The sequence below is a fragment of the Podarcis erhardii genome (genome assembly GCF_964252035.2).
Source record: "Podarcis erhardii genome assembly, chromosome: 5".
NCBI lineage: Eukaryota > Metazoa > Chordata > Lepidosauria > Squamata > Lacertidae > Podarcis > Podarcis erhardii.
This window is the reverse complement of record NC_138509.1, coordinates 32,354,714-32,369,177: the sequence shown is the minus strand read 5'-3', so window position 1 is coordinate 32,369,177 and position 14,464 is coordinate 32,354,714. Positions and strand designations below refer to the sequence as shown.

General features: G+C 42.7%; 1 protein-coding gene across 1 annotated transcript in view; it reads left to right on the top strand.

Moving 5' to 3' along the window:
• Nucleotides 1-214: 214 nt before the first annotated feature.
• MICU1 (mitochondrial calcium uptake 1) overlaps nt 215-14,464 on the top strand; it is a 123,250-nt gene continuing 109,000 nt past the window's right edge. The window contains exon 1 of the mRNA XM_081863583.1: nt 215-381. The gene's annotated coding sequence lies outside the window, so the exon portion shown is untranslated. The remainder of the gene's footprint in view (nt 382-14,464) is intronic.

The following is a 14,464-nucleotide window of genomic DNA, read 5'->3' as shown; positions in this document are numbered from 1 at the left end:
CATGAGACCTCATGCCCACAACATATTGAGCAGCCTTTAACGCGACGCACAGCAACGCGCCCGCGCCGGAATCGTCAGGCAGCAGCGTCGCCAACCCGACAAGAGGGAGGGAGTGGGCGGGGCAAAGCGCGCCGACGGGGCGGGAGTGACAGCCCTGGTGATGCCATCGCGCCGCGCCCGCTGACAGAAAGGCGGGGTCGGAGGCGGGGCCTGGAGACGGGGGCGTGGTCGAGGCCGCCGCGGCCTGGCTTCCCATCCTTGCCTGGCAGAGCGGAGCTGGTCTGTTATCGCTCCGCTGCTGCCTGTGTGTCTTGGTCGCGCTCGACGCGGAGTTGCCTCAGCCCCGACCCCTCAGCCCAGAGGCTGCTGCTGCTGCTGCCCCCCAGGTAAGGCTCGGGCGGCAAGAAACGGATGGAGACAGCGGCGGGAGGGAGGGAGCTCCCGGCTGGCACCGTATTCACGGTAGCAGATGCCGGCGGCGAGTCTCAAACGGGCTGGAAGTCTCGTCTGGAAGCCCCGCCCCCCGGGTGTTTAGGAGCTGTTCGGTGTTGAGAAACGCAAGCCACTCTGCACATGCTCAGGAAGATTTCTCTGCTTTGTTTACGTCCTAAGCGCGGGAAGTGGTTTCAATCCCAAGCTTGTCAAGCCTTGAACAACCATGTTTGCTCCCCCTGGCGCTGTCCCTCCCCGCTACATATTCAGGGATAGTCTAGGTTTTTTCATCTTCTAATGTATTAAGGGATTTCCCTTCAAGCTTTCTCTTTATATCACATTTATAAGGAGAGAAGTGGCAGGAGGGCGGGGGGGTGTTTATTTTGGTTAAGAAACCCCTTTGCCATGATTTTGGTACCCTGACCCCACCCCTTTGTTGTTTGACATATTTTATGGACGGCTGCTAATGCCTGGGGGGGGGACCTATGGTAGGCGATAAGTGCCCAATTCGGAATAAAAAGAACAGCTCTGTAAAGCAATTTGCACTCTGGGTTCTGTAGAAGTACTGAGCTATGAGTATGATGCAGGAATATGTTTTATGTGGTGCATCCATGAAATTACATGCCTGGTAGCATAGTGTCCCTTATCCTGCTTCCTGGCTCTATATAAGCTGTTGTATATTCTGTAAGTGTGTTTAAGTGACACGAGGAAAACAAGAATCACATAAGCAGAAGGTTGTTTCTTTTTTCATATTATCCCCCTCCCCTCCCCTTTGGTTGTAGTATAACATATTTTAAAGTTGGGGGTATTTCGTAGTGGTGGCTGCACATGTTTAACTTAGCAATGCAACTCTACCTAGAAACTGTATATTTTTGCTTCCTCAGAAAGAGACTGAATGATCTATTCTCAACTGACCCAGAACTACTTTAAATGGGTGAAGTCGCCACACCCCCTGCATCCTAGAAAGCCCATTTAAGCCAATCATCTGTTCTTATGGCTTAAAGAAAAATGCTTACTGCCTAGTTCCATTTGTGTTTACTTCAGATGAACTCCAGTGAGTTCAGTAGGACTTCATTTTCTTGTAAGTGTGCTTACATAGTTCAGAATTGACTTTATTTTAGTAAGTCTGACATATTTCTCAAATATATGATTGGTATGTTGAGATACTTTTCTGCCTCTTGATAGGGCTTTGTGTGCTCACTGGTTGGAAAACGCTATCTCAACCACAGTGAAACTAATATGGATTCTCTCCCTTTTCTCTGTCATTATAATTGCCTTGTGGTATAACTAAGGTGGTCAGGCCTCCTTTATAGTAAAGAAGCTTTCCCTGACCTGGTGCCCTCCAGTTTTTTTTAAACCACAACTCCCATAATCCCTGACCATTGGCCATGCTGGCTGGAGCTGATGGGAAATGTAGTGCAGAACATCTAGAAGGCACCTGGTTTAGGAAGTCTGCAGCTAAGAGACAATGCTTTCCAGCTTATGCTCCTGTAATATTGTGTTTTGTCTCTGTATATTAAATAAGGATTGCAAATGTCACAGTATTTATTTATTTCACAATTATATTTTTATCCCACACTTTCCCCAAGGATTTTACAGTAACCTACATCTGCATTTTATCCTCACAAGAACCCTTGTGTACTTACGTGTGGAGCTGGCTATTAGAACAAGATCACCCAGTAAGCCTTGTAAGTGAATGGGGATTTGAACTCAGGTTTCCCCTAGTTCCACACTCCACAGTCTTCAATCTTTATACCCCATCTTTCTATAAAATATGCAAGGGAGATTGAACAGTAGTCAGTTTGTAACAACAGGGGAGGTATGGACCATAGTGGGATGAGTTTTCATAGGTAAATGAAAATGGACTGAGAAGACAGGGGTATCTTAGCCCTTGATAGACCAGGTTAATAGTAGCATACAAGCAACTATCACCTTACATCATGTTCAGGTTCCACTTTTTCTCCAAGTAGCTCAGGGTGGTGTGCATCGTTTCTTACTTTTATCCAGTACTCACAATGTCATGTAGCAAATTAAAGAGATAGTGAATAGCCCAAGGTAATCTAGGGAGCTTCCTGGCTATGTGTGGGTTTGAATGTAGGTCTCTGCACTCATGCACTCTCACTTTTACCCAGTGCTTTTTTCTGGCGGTATGTGCAGTACTGACACGGTTTTTTCTGGGAAAAAACCCCACCTCTCTCCTCCTCCTCTTCTACAGTGGTCAGCTTCCACGGGCAGCAGCACTGCCCCTTCCTCAGTGGCAACCGCTCTCTCCCCCCTTGCTCCCGACACCAATGCTGGCTCGACACAAGTAGCGCATCTGGTTAGGAGGCGACTCCACAACCCTTTGAACGTATGGTTGGCGTATCTGCACAGGGCAGTGCAGAAGCCTGATGCCAAAGTCATTGCCCTCAGCCACGGGTGGCACCCACTCAGAGTGGCTGCTCTGTTCTATTAGAAAACTCTGTGTGTGTGTGTGTGTGTGTGTGTGTGTGTGTTGTTAGAACCACCTTAAATCAAGAAGGCCCTTCAATTTAGCAAGAAGGCCAGATGCTATTACTTATTTTAATATTTTATAGTTAACTTTTAACTACTATAAATAGTTAACATTTGTAACTTTTTATTAAACATTTACATATATTTAGGCGCCAGGCAAAAACATTCCTCTTCTCTCAGGCCTTTGGCTAATTAAACAGTTTACGACCTTTTAAACTGTATTGTTTTTGTTTGTTACTATGTTACATATTTTTGTGGTTTTTATATTGTAAACCAGCTCGTGATCCTTATGAAGGGCACTATAGAAATAAAATAAATAAGTGCAAGGTAGATAACACAATATTAAAACAATAGTTGCTTCCAGGCCTTTTGTAGTAAGTGACTAAGAGAAATAAATAAATGTAGACTAATAAATTTCTTCTTCAGCTCCTTGGGGAGACAAGTGGGCAGATTCTTCCCCAGACCAGAATCCATCGCTATCAATCTTGTATAGAGAGAATGAAGGTCCTCCCTCTTCCTGACCAAAGATTAAAGAAATGGAATGTATTATTTGCCAGGTTTAGTAAGAAAGTCCCTTGTGGCTTTTCTGCAGCTCCTGCTTCTTCCTTCTGTGATTTGCACAGAGAGAGAGAGAGAGAGAGAGAGAATTTTATTGGGGGCATCAATAGCAATGAACTTGTAAGGGTTATTTTGGGATGGATTGGCTAAATTTTTACAGGGGAGTATCCTTAGATATTTTAAAATGAAAAAACAGTGGTACCTCGGGTTACATACGCTTCAGGTTACAGACTCCGCTAACCCAGAATTAGTACCTCAGGTTAAGAACTTTGCTTCAGGATGAGAACAGAAATTGTGGCGCTGCAGCAGCAGGAGGCCCCATTAGCTAAAGTGGTACCTCAGGTTAAGAACAGTTTCAGGTTAAGAACGAACCTCCAGAACAAATTAAGCTCTCAACCCGAGGTACCACTGTAACAGATTTGTGCTTGGAGTAGCTTTCCATCATTAAAACGTGACACAATTCAGCTCTGTCTTTGCAGGAAGCATTAAGGCCTGGACTATACATGTGAAATGCGGCGACCGAATCGTGAGACTATAATGGAGTTCTGGGGTGTCCTGCTTCAGAGTACAAGTGCCACAATAATTTTCTAAAAATATCTCCCTACGTTTAAAAAACAAACTTCACATTGCTAAAAATGGAGAACTAACAGAGAAGGAAGTGGGCCAGGCAGGTTCTGAGCTGCTCCTTGCAGGGAAATGGTTGCATGTGAAGGACTTTCAGAGATCATTCACCCCCACCTGAAGTCTGCAGTAGTGTGGTCCAGGAGACTATCACCTCAGTCTCCTTCATGTGCCAAGCAATGTAAGCCTCATGATGGCATGCTTTTGTAGATTGCCCATTATCTGGCATGCAGGGACACAGGAGGCCTGCTGGAGCTGTTTTGTTTTGATTAAAGAAAATATTGCTGCCATTAGTAAGAGAAATACAGCAGTAGTAGTTACTCTCCTAATTTACCCAGAATGCCTTTGGGTCCTGACATTTTCTTGTGATCTGCAGATAAAGGGTGGTATATAAATTTAATAAATAAGAATAAGAATAATGACATCCATTCAGATGTTAAGTAGATTTTAATGGGAGCTAGGTTTACATATGATGATCTTTACATATGATAATTGTCTTCTGAATGCCTTCCAGGACACATCTTGAGGTCAGACTGGTAGTACCAGGGTCAATAAAGTTCATAACGAAGGTTCTCTTGTCATATTAAGTTATTCCAACCTTTTTACTCATGCCAGGACCTACAGTAATAAATCATAGAAAAAGTTCAGATCGACACACATCTATTCACAGCACCATCAATACATTCACTCTTCATGAAATCAATGGTATATTAAACGTCTTTCATTTTTTCTCTTCTCTTTCTTTCCGACTTGCTCAATTTTCCTCAGACATACACTCATAGCACTTGCTAGCTACAGCAACTTTTCAAGCCTACTCAAGACTGCAATTTAAAGACATAAATTCTGCTTCTTTGATCTGTATTTAACTCTTAACAGCATACCCACTGTTCGCAAGAGTGTCTGAAGTGGTTACATTGCTAATGAAGGTTTTTTGTTTGATTCTGCACGATTCCAGCTTCCAATGCAATTCTGCACCATTTTACAGACGTAGAGATCATTGGACATTGCCTGCTTTTTGGTCTGTGCTTAGGATTGCAGAGGAAACCTTGCTTCCTCTGGGTTGAAAATTGCTTTGTGAATAAGAAGATTTACTGAGTGAGCTTGAATCCATTATTTGCGAGGCTTAGTCAGAAAATGGGATATAGATTTTGTACATTAATTACTTTTTTTCTTGATCGATAATTTGATTTTCATCATGTTGGCTGGATTTGTCTTCAAGAAATTATAAATAAGTGCTTAGCTGTTTGGATGAGAAGAATGAGTCCTGTGTAAAAATTCATCATTTTAAAAATCGTATAAGCGTAAAAGGTTTAATTAGAAATAATAAAACACCTGTTACTTATGGAAGAAAGCATATGCAAGGTTTATTCAGATATTCTTTACTGTTTTGTCTTTAATATAGCATTGCCACTCTATAGTCATGCTAATTGTCTTGGTGCCACATGGCTCAGTTTAATAGTAAATTAGCTCCTTCAAAAGTAGAATTTGCAGGGTTGCTATTTAGTAAACATAATGAATTACACTCCTTAAATACAAAAAAAAAGTTAGTGGTAAGGCAGACATCTCTTGTTGACTTAGCTTTTCTCACAGAAGCAAAGGATCACAAGGTATAATACAAAACTAATCCTGTCTTATGCCTGGCCCTGCAAAATGAAAGAAATTGAGGTTTAGGCTGCTATCCTGTAGCCCCTAAACTTGGGAGTAAGTCCCATAAAACTCAGTAGGACTCTGCTTCTCAGTAGAAATGTGTATGAGATTAGGCTGTTTAATTTGGAAGTGATTTTAGCTATGCTGGAAAACTGTTGTATGCTTGAATTGCACCTCCAGCAAGGATGAACAACCTCAGCTTAAAGTGCTGCATGGAAATGGCACTTGAGTTCAACAGGGTTCTGAGGCAGTGAACAGAGTTGGGGCTTGCTGTGAAGACTTGGCCCATTGTCTTATCCTGATTAACAGTAATTCTGGTAAATACTGAAGCAGTTGTGGAACTCAGTCTTGTTTTTAAACATGGAACACATTTACTCTTCTTCTGCTTCTCTGTTCTTTAACATGGAAAAAGAAGGTTGAGCTGTAAGGCAGGTACATGGAAATGCATTTTTATTTTTACTGAGAGTTGGATTTAGCCCCGTGATTAATCTTAATCATCATAATACAGTGGTGCCCCGCAAGACGAACACCTCGCAAGACGGAAAACCTGCTAGACGAAAGGGTTTTCCGTTTTGGAGGCGCTTTGCTAAACGAATTTCTCTATGGGGTTGCTTCACAAGACGAAAAAATCTTGCGAGTTCCTGCGGGTTTTTTTCACTTTCCCCCCTTCCCTAAGCCGCTAAGCCGCTTATCAGCTGTTCCACTGATAAGCCGCTTAACAGCTGATCGCTAAAAGCTGCTAGACTGCTAATAGCGCTAATCTGCTAAGCTGTCAATGGGCTTGCTTCGCAAGACGAAAAAACCGCTAGACAAAGAGAATCGCGGAACGGATTCTTTTTGTCTTGCGAGGCACCACTGTAATGCAATGCTACTTAGCCTTTGTAGAGTGCTTTCAAGTGTTTAGTTCACATGCATTGTCTAGTTGTAATCCCTAGCAACCTGGCCAGATCAGCCAACATTTATTACCCCCCCCCCCAATATTGGGGAGCATTTGAAGAGTGGACTGTTTGCGTAGGCAGTGATGGACTTAACTTAGAGTACGCCAATGTGGCTCAAGCTTATTGGCAGTAATGGGCTCTGTGATTGTGTTTTAAATAGAGTGGTGGACTGTGGGAAATAAGCTGTGGGTGTAAGAATGCAACAGTTTCCAATCCGACTGGCCTTTGTCACAATCAGCGCTGTTTCTGTTCTGCTGCAGTTTGTTTCCCCCCAAATGCTACCTTTTTTGTCTCACTGTCCTCTATTTAATGTACTTTGTTATTATTTATGTCATTTATGTAAGTTACAAATTTAATGCAATTAATGATGCAATTGTTTCCGTAGCATTCTTTTCAATGCAAAGGAAACATGATTCAATTGGAAACAGGGGAGTCATGAATTACATATTGTTTGTGGACTGAAAACAACAGCAGCAATTTCCATTTGGTATTTGCTTGATCAATTTCCATTTCAGGCATAGGATGAATTAGCAAATGCCAGCAATTTTCGCTTCTGTTTGTGTTTTCGTCAGAATCCTCTAGCATCCCTAATTACAGCTAATAAATTTCAGGTGGGCATTGTAAGAAGTAGCTGCATATTACTTTGATTTGAATGGTTATCAGCAATGTTAATTACATAGTGCCTTGAAGGTCTTGCCTTTCTAATTGGTGCTACATCCATGTGACTTGAGTTTAGATAACCTGATCCTTAATATGTTTTAGCCAAAAAAAAAAAGGGGGTAGCATACTTGTGTTCTCACTTATGTCAATCAATCCGAGTTTTGTTGGCTGACTGATGCAGTGCTTTACTGAGAGAGATGGAAATAGCACTAGGGCTCTTGAGCCTGTTTGTCTTCTTATATAATTTAGGTTTAATTGCATTATGCATTTGGAGCTGCTGGTTTTCAGAGCAGGTGTTCTCTAGGAAAGGTGTCCCCTCAAGGCCACAGCAGAATCTGCTGGACCCAAGGAGATAATAAGTTGTCCTAGGTGAAAGGATGAATAAAATCTTGGCATCTGTCATTTTAGATCTCATGCCTGGGGCAGAGGCTGATGACAGGAGGCAAGGCTATGCATATAATAGCTGGGGGGGGGATTAGTTGTGGGGTGGTAGTGGCATGGGTTTCTGATGGGGATCAGGCAGTGACTTAGCTGGAGTGATGGCTTTCAGGCTTTCCCCCTTGGTTGGAATTAGTATGATGAAATATTAGCTTCAGCACCATCAAAGAAATTATGCTGGTACAAAATTTCATCATCTTCAGAAATGTAATTCAGATTAATAATGCAAGCACTGTGGGCAATCTTTTACCTAGTGATGCTGGAAAAAAATGTCAAGGTGAGTGAAGGCGGCAGTGAAGCAGTCCTGGGAAAGACAGCTCTGGGCAACTTAACCAGCAGCGACAATCTGTCTTGCCCACTGCTGCCCACTCAGACACATGAATTGCTGTGCTGAAGGTTGAGATCTGTGAATTGCAAGTGTTGGATGTCCACATCATAGCTAAATTAGCTCTCCTGCAGTTGGTTTCTGTTGTTGCTGCTGCCTTCTACAAATACATTATATCAGTGCCTCTATGCTGCTGCCCCATTTCATGTGAATGTGCAGTTAATTCTCATTTGTGGTACCTGCACAATGGAGTTTGGGTGCAGGTTTGACTTGCTCCACTTGAAACTGACCAATACTGAAAAAGATATTAAAACTTGGATTGCTTCACGGAAACGCCACATGTAAATCTTGAAAGGCTTGACCATTGTGGTGGTTGAACGGGATACAGCAGATGCTGTGTTGTTTGCTTTCCTTGCCTGTTATCCTGCTTTCCCCCCCTCCCCTGCCTTTTCTTTGAAAATACTCCACCATAAATCAAAAGGCTATGCACCTGTGCATGATCACCTGTCTTCAGTTGGGTCACAGATTCTGTTTCCTTTGTTTGAGAGTCATGTTGTCTCATTTGCAGCTACTCCAGCTTTGTGCCATCTCGGTCAGCTATGAAAGCTAAAACAGCCATGGATTTTCCTACCCTGATCCTACCCCATTTGCTTTGGAGTTGGTGGAGTTGTGTTTTTCTAGCAGGCAGAATGGTAGTGCAACTGGCATAAGAGCATCACAGGATAATCCACAAAGTTGTGCTCTTTTTCAGCTACTTCACCCTTGTATTGTTAGGGGAGAGGCTATTTTGCTTGGCAGAAATAGGTAGAGGTTAGAACCTCTACACAAGGTTAGAACCAGAAACCTGGGAAGACACAAACACACTATTTTCAGCACTCACAATAAAATAAATTGTGCATATCCTGCCGTATGAAGGTCGCTTCCAGATTACCTGCTTATTGAGCGTTCATCCTGATTTGCGGAGAAGTTTAAAGACATTGCATTGTTACCCCACAGTTTCCAGCACATTTTCCCATCACTTTCCTTATCTCAAAAAGTCCAGAGGCTGTTTTTGGAAGCAAGTTTCTTGGGCAAGATCATCAAATGCACTTTAAATGCACAGCTTGAATTTGCTGGTATGCAGCTAAATTCTGTCCACAAAATAACAGTCTGGAAGTGCACAAGGCAGAGCTTTCCAAACTGTCTGTCACGACCTGTTAGTGTGCCAGCTGCAGAGTGTAAATGTGTCACACGGATGATCACCACACTCCTCCCAGGGCTGGAAAGGGGTTAGTTTAACCTCCGGTTTGCTAGTTAAACTGAATTACTGTGTTGCAACATGATGCATGTCTAAAAAGTGTCACCAACATGAAAGGTTTAGAAAGCTCTGGCCTAAGGCCTTAAAAGTGCATGTGAGGTCTAATGAAGAGACCTGACTGGAACTTATACTATACAGTATAGATCTTCTTCTTATCCTCTGATTACTTTTTCAGACCGCCGTCCTGCTTGCCCAGTTTTCCCTAGCTGTGAGGGCTAGAAACTTTGTAAGCTTGCATTTCAGAAGGAAACTTGCATATGGCTGCAAAGCAATTAAAATTGGCGAGAAACACAGAACATTTTCTTAAATGCAGTATTTGGGTTGTTGTTTTTTAATGGCGTTAACATTCTTTTTAACAGCCTTGCATACTTTTTGCTTTTTCTCCCTGCTGACACTAATTGGCTTGTGAATTCTAACTGAGATGAGAATGTACTTTTCCGAAAGTGTATATTGCACACAGCATCTAGTATTGCTGATTAGCTCTCTTGGGGGCACCTAATGTACAGTGATCATCTTCTCTGATCTGTCACTGGTTATGAGCTTTAAAATGAGGAGAATATTTAATGCTTTATTAAACCTAGCGGGCAATGCTATTCTGAATTTTGAATAGATGAAAAGAGAGATGTAGTGTTGAGATCCCTGGAAGTAGGGATGGGGAAAACCTGTGCCTGATAATACTGGGCTAGATGAACTGTTGGTGCAGTGCAATACCAGGACAAAAATTATTGAGCTTTTTGTGGGACACTGAGCAAGTTCATTCCTCTCTATTTGTCTTTTCCCCAAACTCCACAATAGCCACCTATATTTTGCAAGTTGAATATCCATGTGTATAGTATAGTATAGTATAGTATAGTATAGTATAGTATAGTATAGTATAGTATAGTATAGTATTATCAAGAGTGATTAAGAGTGAAATTAAAAGTGAAGAGCAAGCCAAACTTTGTGGACCACTAAGCAGTGGACATGTTCTCCTTGACGGTGCACCTGTGAAACACAGTGTGATGTCAGTGACATTTCCCTGCTGCCACCTTCAACTCCAAGCTCAGAAGCAGGAAGGGAAAACTGGGTTTGCCTTGGCTTTGTGTTTGTTGGCTACTTGGGGCACCTAGGGAGTATGGTACCAAGGCATCTCTGTTACATCCCACCCCCTGGAGCCAGAACAGAGTGATGGACCACATAGCCAAGTCACACACTTAATTCAAAAACATTTGGGAGTGGTGCTGTGGTCATTCTCCCACTTGCAGCTCCAGGCTGTGGAGGTGGATCTGGACTTGTGGCACTCGCCAGGACAACAGTGGTGAATGAAATTGTTAAGATACTGGATTATGTGGTCATTAATGAAAATAATTCCCAAGGAACAATTCTGTTGCATAGATCCTATGCAAATATTTTATCAAATGCACTGGACATCTAGTGGGTCCAGAGATGGGGCAAGGAAGCAGGTGTGTGGAATGTGATTCTGTCCCCCACTGCATGTAGGCTTGCATGCTTAGAGCCTTCTCTAAACCACCTGCTCTTTTACAAGCAGAAGCCATTCAAATGCTACCATTTCTTGAAACCCTGGAAGAGGACAAGTTTGATTTTAATTTTTGTTTCTGTTCTTCAAAACCTGGATTTTTTAGCCCAGTTATTCTGACTAAAACTAACTTCTTCTCCCTGCTCTGCAAATCCCCAAATCTCAGCAGGGATGAAGCACAGGTGGAAGAAAGAACGACGGGCATGCCTCTCTTGACCTGTTTTGAGCTGCCTAGAAGTTGACTATTGATCTCAGCCAGTTTATACACTGAGGCTAAATACTGCTTGGAGAGCACAAGTATTCCTTGACTTTTTAAAATTAGCTCTTTATATTGATTCTTAACCAGCCTTGTTGGTTTCTCTCTGCTACTATCCACCATCACTGCTGTGTTCCTAGTACTTAGAAATGTACAATTTAGAGGATACGTAACTTTTTCCTCACCACTTTACACTGTTTGCTGGAAATGTTCTTGGTCAACCAGCTTTTGGCATGCTGGTCAGGTGCTTTTGGCATGCTGGTCAGTTTTATGTGGTGAACCTTGTTCAGGGCTTTTAATTTGCTAAGCTTGGTTTTAATGTGGTTTGGTTGTTATACTGTGTTTGTGTGTGCTTTGGATTTTAGCATTTTGATGCTTATTTGTTACACTAATACAAACACATTAGAAAGAAGGGATATAAAAAATTGAATAACAGTAAATAAATGGAGTGCTGTGCTTGGACTGGAGAGACATGAGTTCAGGTCCTCATTCAGACACTAAACTCACTGGTTGACATTCCATTTCTGCGTTATCTACTTTATAGGGTTTCTGTAGGTATACCTTGCTTCAATGGTCCCAGAGAAAGATGCCCCCTCCCAGTTGGTCAGCAGGTATGACCTGAGCCCTGCGTCTCCACTTCTTCAAGAATTAAGCCCCATGCAAAAGTTGCATCCTTTCTGTACACACCAGGTTTGAGGAGGCTGCTGAAGACGAGAATGCTGCCTCCCTTTATTTTGTACCTGACTTTCCCTCCCTTCAGAGAAGCTGCTTTGATTTGCTCCGCTGTAATGCGTTTTTCGATTCTGATCTCCGATGCTGACCAAACAAGGCTGCCTGCAAAAACTGCAGTGCAGGGGCATGAGCCTTGCTAGAAAAGAATGCAACAGCTTCTCAATGGGCAGGGGCGAGCTTTGCCTCTTTAGAAAACAACGCACCAGCTGCTGCTCAGGGGCTCTTTCATTTTTCGATTCAAAGGACCTAGTTTAGTAATGGGCCTAACGTAGCATCTCTGGGGGCTGTTCCATTCAAAAATTATTGGCTTTCCCCACAGTTAGCCCTTTCTGCTGCTGTGTTCTTTCTTTCCTGCATGGGGAAGATCACTTGCGCTAAGCTTGTTCAGTTTTTTCATGGTCTACTTATGATAATTTTGCTTGTGGTGGGTGTTCGTTATGACTTCCTAGGGTATGTGTGTATGTGTATCTCTGGCAATAAACTGCCTGGGCTAGTTCAGATGTAAGGCTGCCCAATTGCTTAATCATGCTCAAGTACCGGTAATTGGGTGCAGGCTGCAAGATAACATGCTCCTTCCTTACATCATCTGGAGTGCAAATCCCCCCTTTAGGCCATTACTGACTAGCTGTTACATGACATTGGTGTGAACTGTAGTTAATTAACCAGAGTTCTGCTTATCCGATGATCTGACACCTCGGTTGGTTTCAGATGCTAGCTTAAGAGAGAACCCAGCTCTAAGCATGGTCAGACTCTGCAAGAGTAAATGAGTTCTGCCAAAGGAGAAGGATCAAGCAATCCTGCAGCCTGCTTCTGCTTTTTCACCCTGGCTAAGCAGATTGGCAAGATTTTTTTATTGCTGTATTTAGGACATTTGCATCCCTCTTTTCTTCCAACATGGAATTCAAGGTGGCATACATAGAATTCCTGTGCCATTTCCCATCCAGGCGCTGACTAGACCCAGATCCCCCATAGCTTTGGCGAGGTGGCTACATCTTGTGACCCATAAGCATTCAAAATTTGCCAGGCACCAAGCACATTTTGCACTTAGCTATTGGCCACTTGCGACCAAGTGAAGATGCTCAGGTCCCAGGATGGCGTGTGATATCTTCTTCATCTGGAGGTGCGTGTCTAGGGATCCTTGGATCTTGACTGTTTTCACACACTAGCGACACAACCTGTAGAATTCTTTCTGTTATATTTTATCTGCACAATCAGAATGAATTTCAGGCACCCAAAAGTCACACTGAAAAATACGACTTTCGAGCTCTTTGGCCCGAAAATGGCAACTAGACATTCCATTTTGGTGACTGTAACCCTGGTTTAATGAGCCCTATGGCGCCTAGCTTATATACAGTATCTGAGTTTCTAGCACTGTGACCCAGTGGTAGCCAGTGGTGAGGGATGAAGGGAGTAGTTTGAAAAGAAATCTGGAGAGCACCAGGTTGGGGAAGACTGCTAACACTCCCCAGACTTTATGTACTATGAACATTTTGGACAATTGTCAGCAATGCTTACCTTATTACTCCCCTGTGTACATGCATGAGCACAAGCGTATATCACCATATTACAAGCATATTTTTAGAGAAGGGAAATTGAGTCTGCAGCTGTCAGATAAAAAGCATGCGTGGGCAATGGTCTTCTGTTAACTTAGCTTGCCAGTGTTGACTTCAAAGGCAATAGGGGCTTTGGTATTATTGCAAGTCTTAAAAAGTAATCTTATAAAGTGCAGATCTGCCTGCCAAGTAGCTGTGCTAAAGAGGCCAAGAGTGCATAATATATTGTCAGGCCTATGATGAAGAATGAACAAATTGGAGAGAGACAGAAGCCTACTGAAAAATGCTGCATGTGAATAAAATTTTGTGCATAAAACTGATTTTAAAAATAGCATGCTACTGACTCAGCTCACTGTCTGATTAAGACGCTTGCCTTAAAAAAAATAAAATCTCCCTCGCAAAACGGCGGAACCTTTTAAATTCTGTTTCCTTCATATCATAATTAAAATTCATCTGGCATAGGTTTCATTCAACACAAGAGCTTGAACTTCAAGGTTCTGCTGCAGGAATGGGGAACCCGTGACCCTCCAAATCTTGTTCATCCCTGGCCATTGGCCATGCTGGCTGGGGCTGATGGGAGTTCAACAATGTAGGTCCCCTCCAGTGCTTTGCAGTCCCTTCAAACACAAATGTTAGGAGCAAACATTGAGGTTTGAGGGGACAGAATGAAGGAGACATTTGGTGAATAAAGGGGACGTTTCATGTTCCAGATGGAAACATGAACAATTTGAGAGCTGTGAGCAGCTGTGTTTTTTCACTTTCGCCTCCTCTTTTCTCTCATCTAGCAACTTGTTTTCTTCTGCCAGGTGTCCATTTAGCTTGTGGAATTGTGTGGCTTTTCCCTTTGCTTGAAGTGCCTTTGCTTAGCTCTCACAATTTCTCTCATTCTCAAGGCTTTTTATGATGGGAGACAGCTGTATGTCTCCATTTTAGTCGGGTAATTTCCTTGATCATAACTCTTCCTTGACTTTCTCCATAGGTGGTTGAGTAGTGGAGAC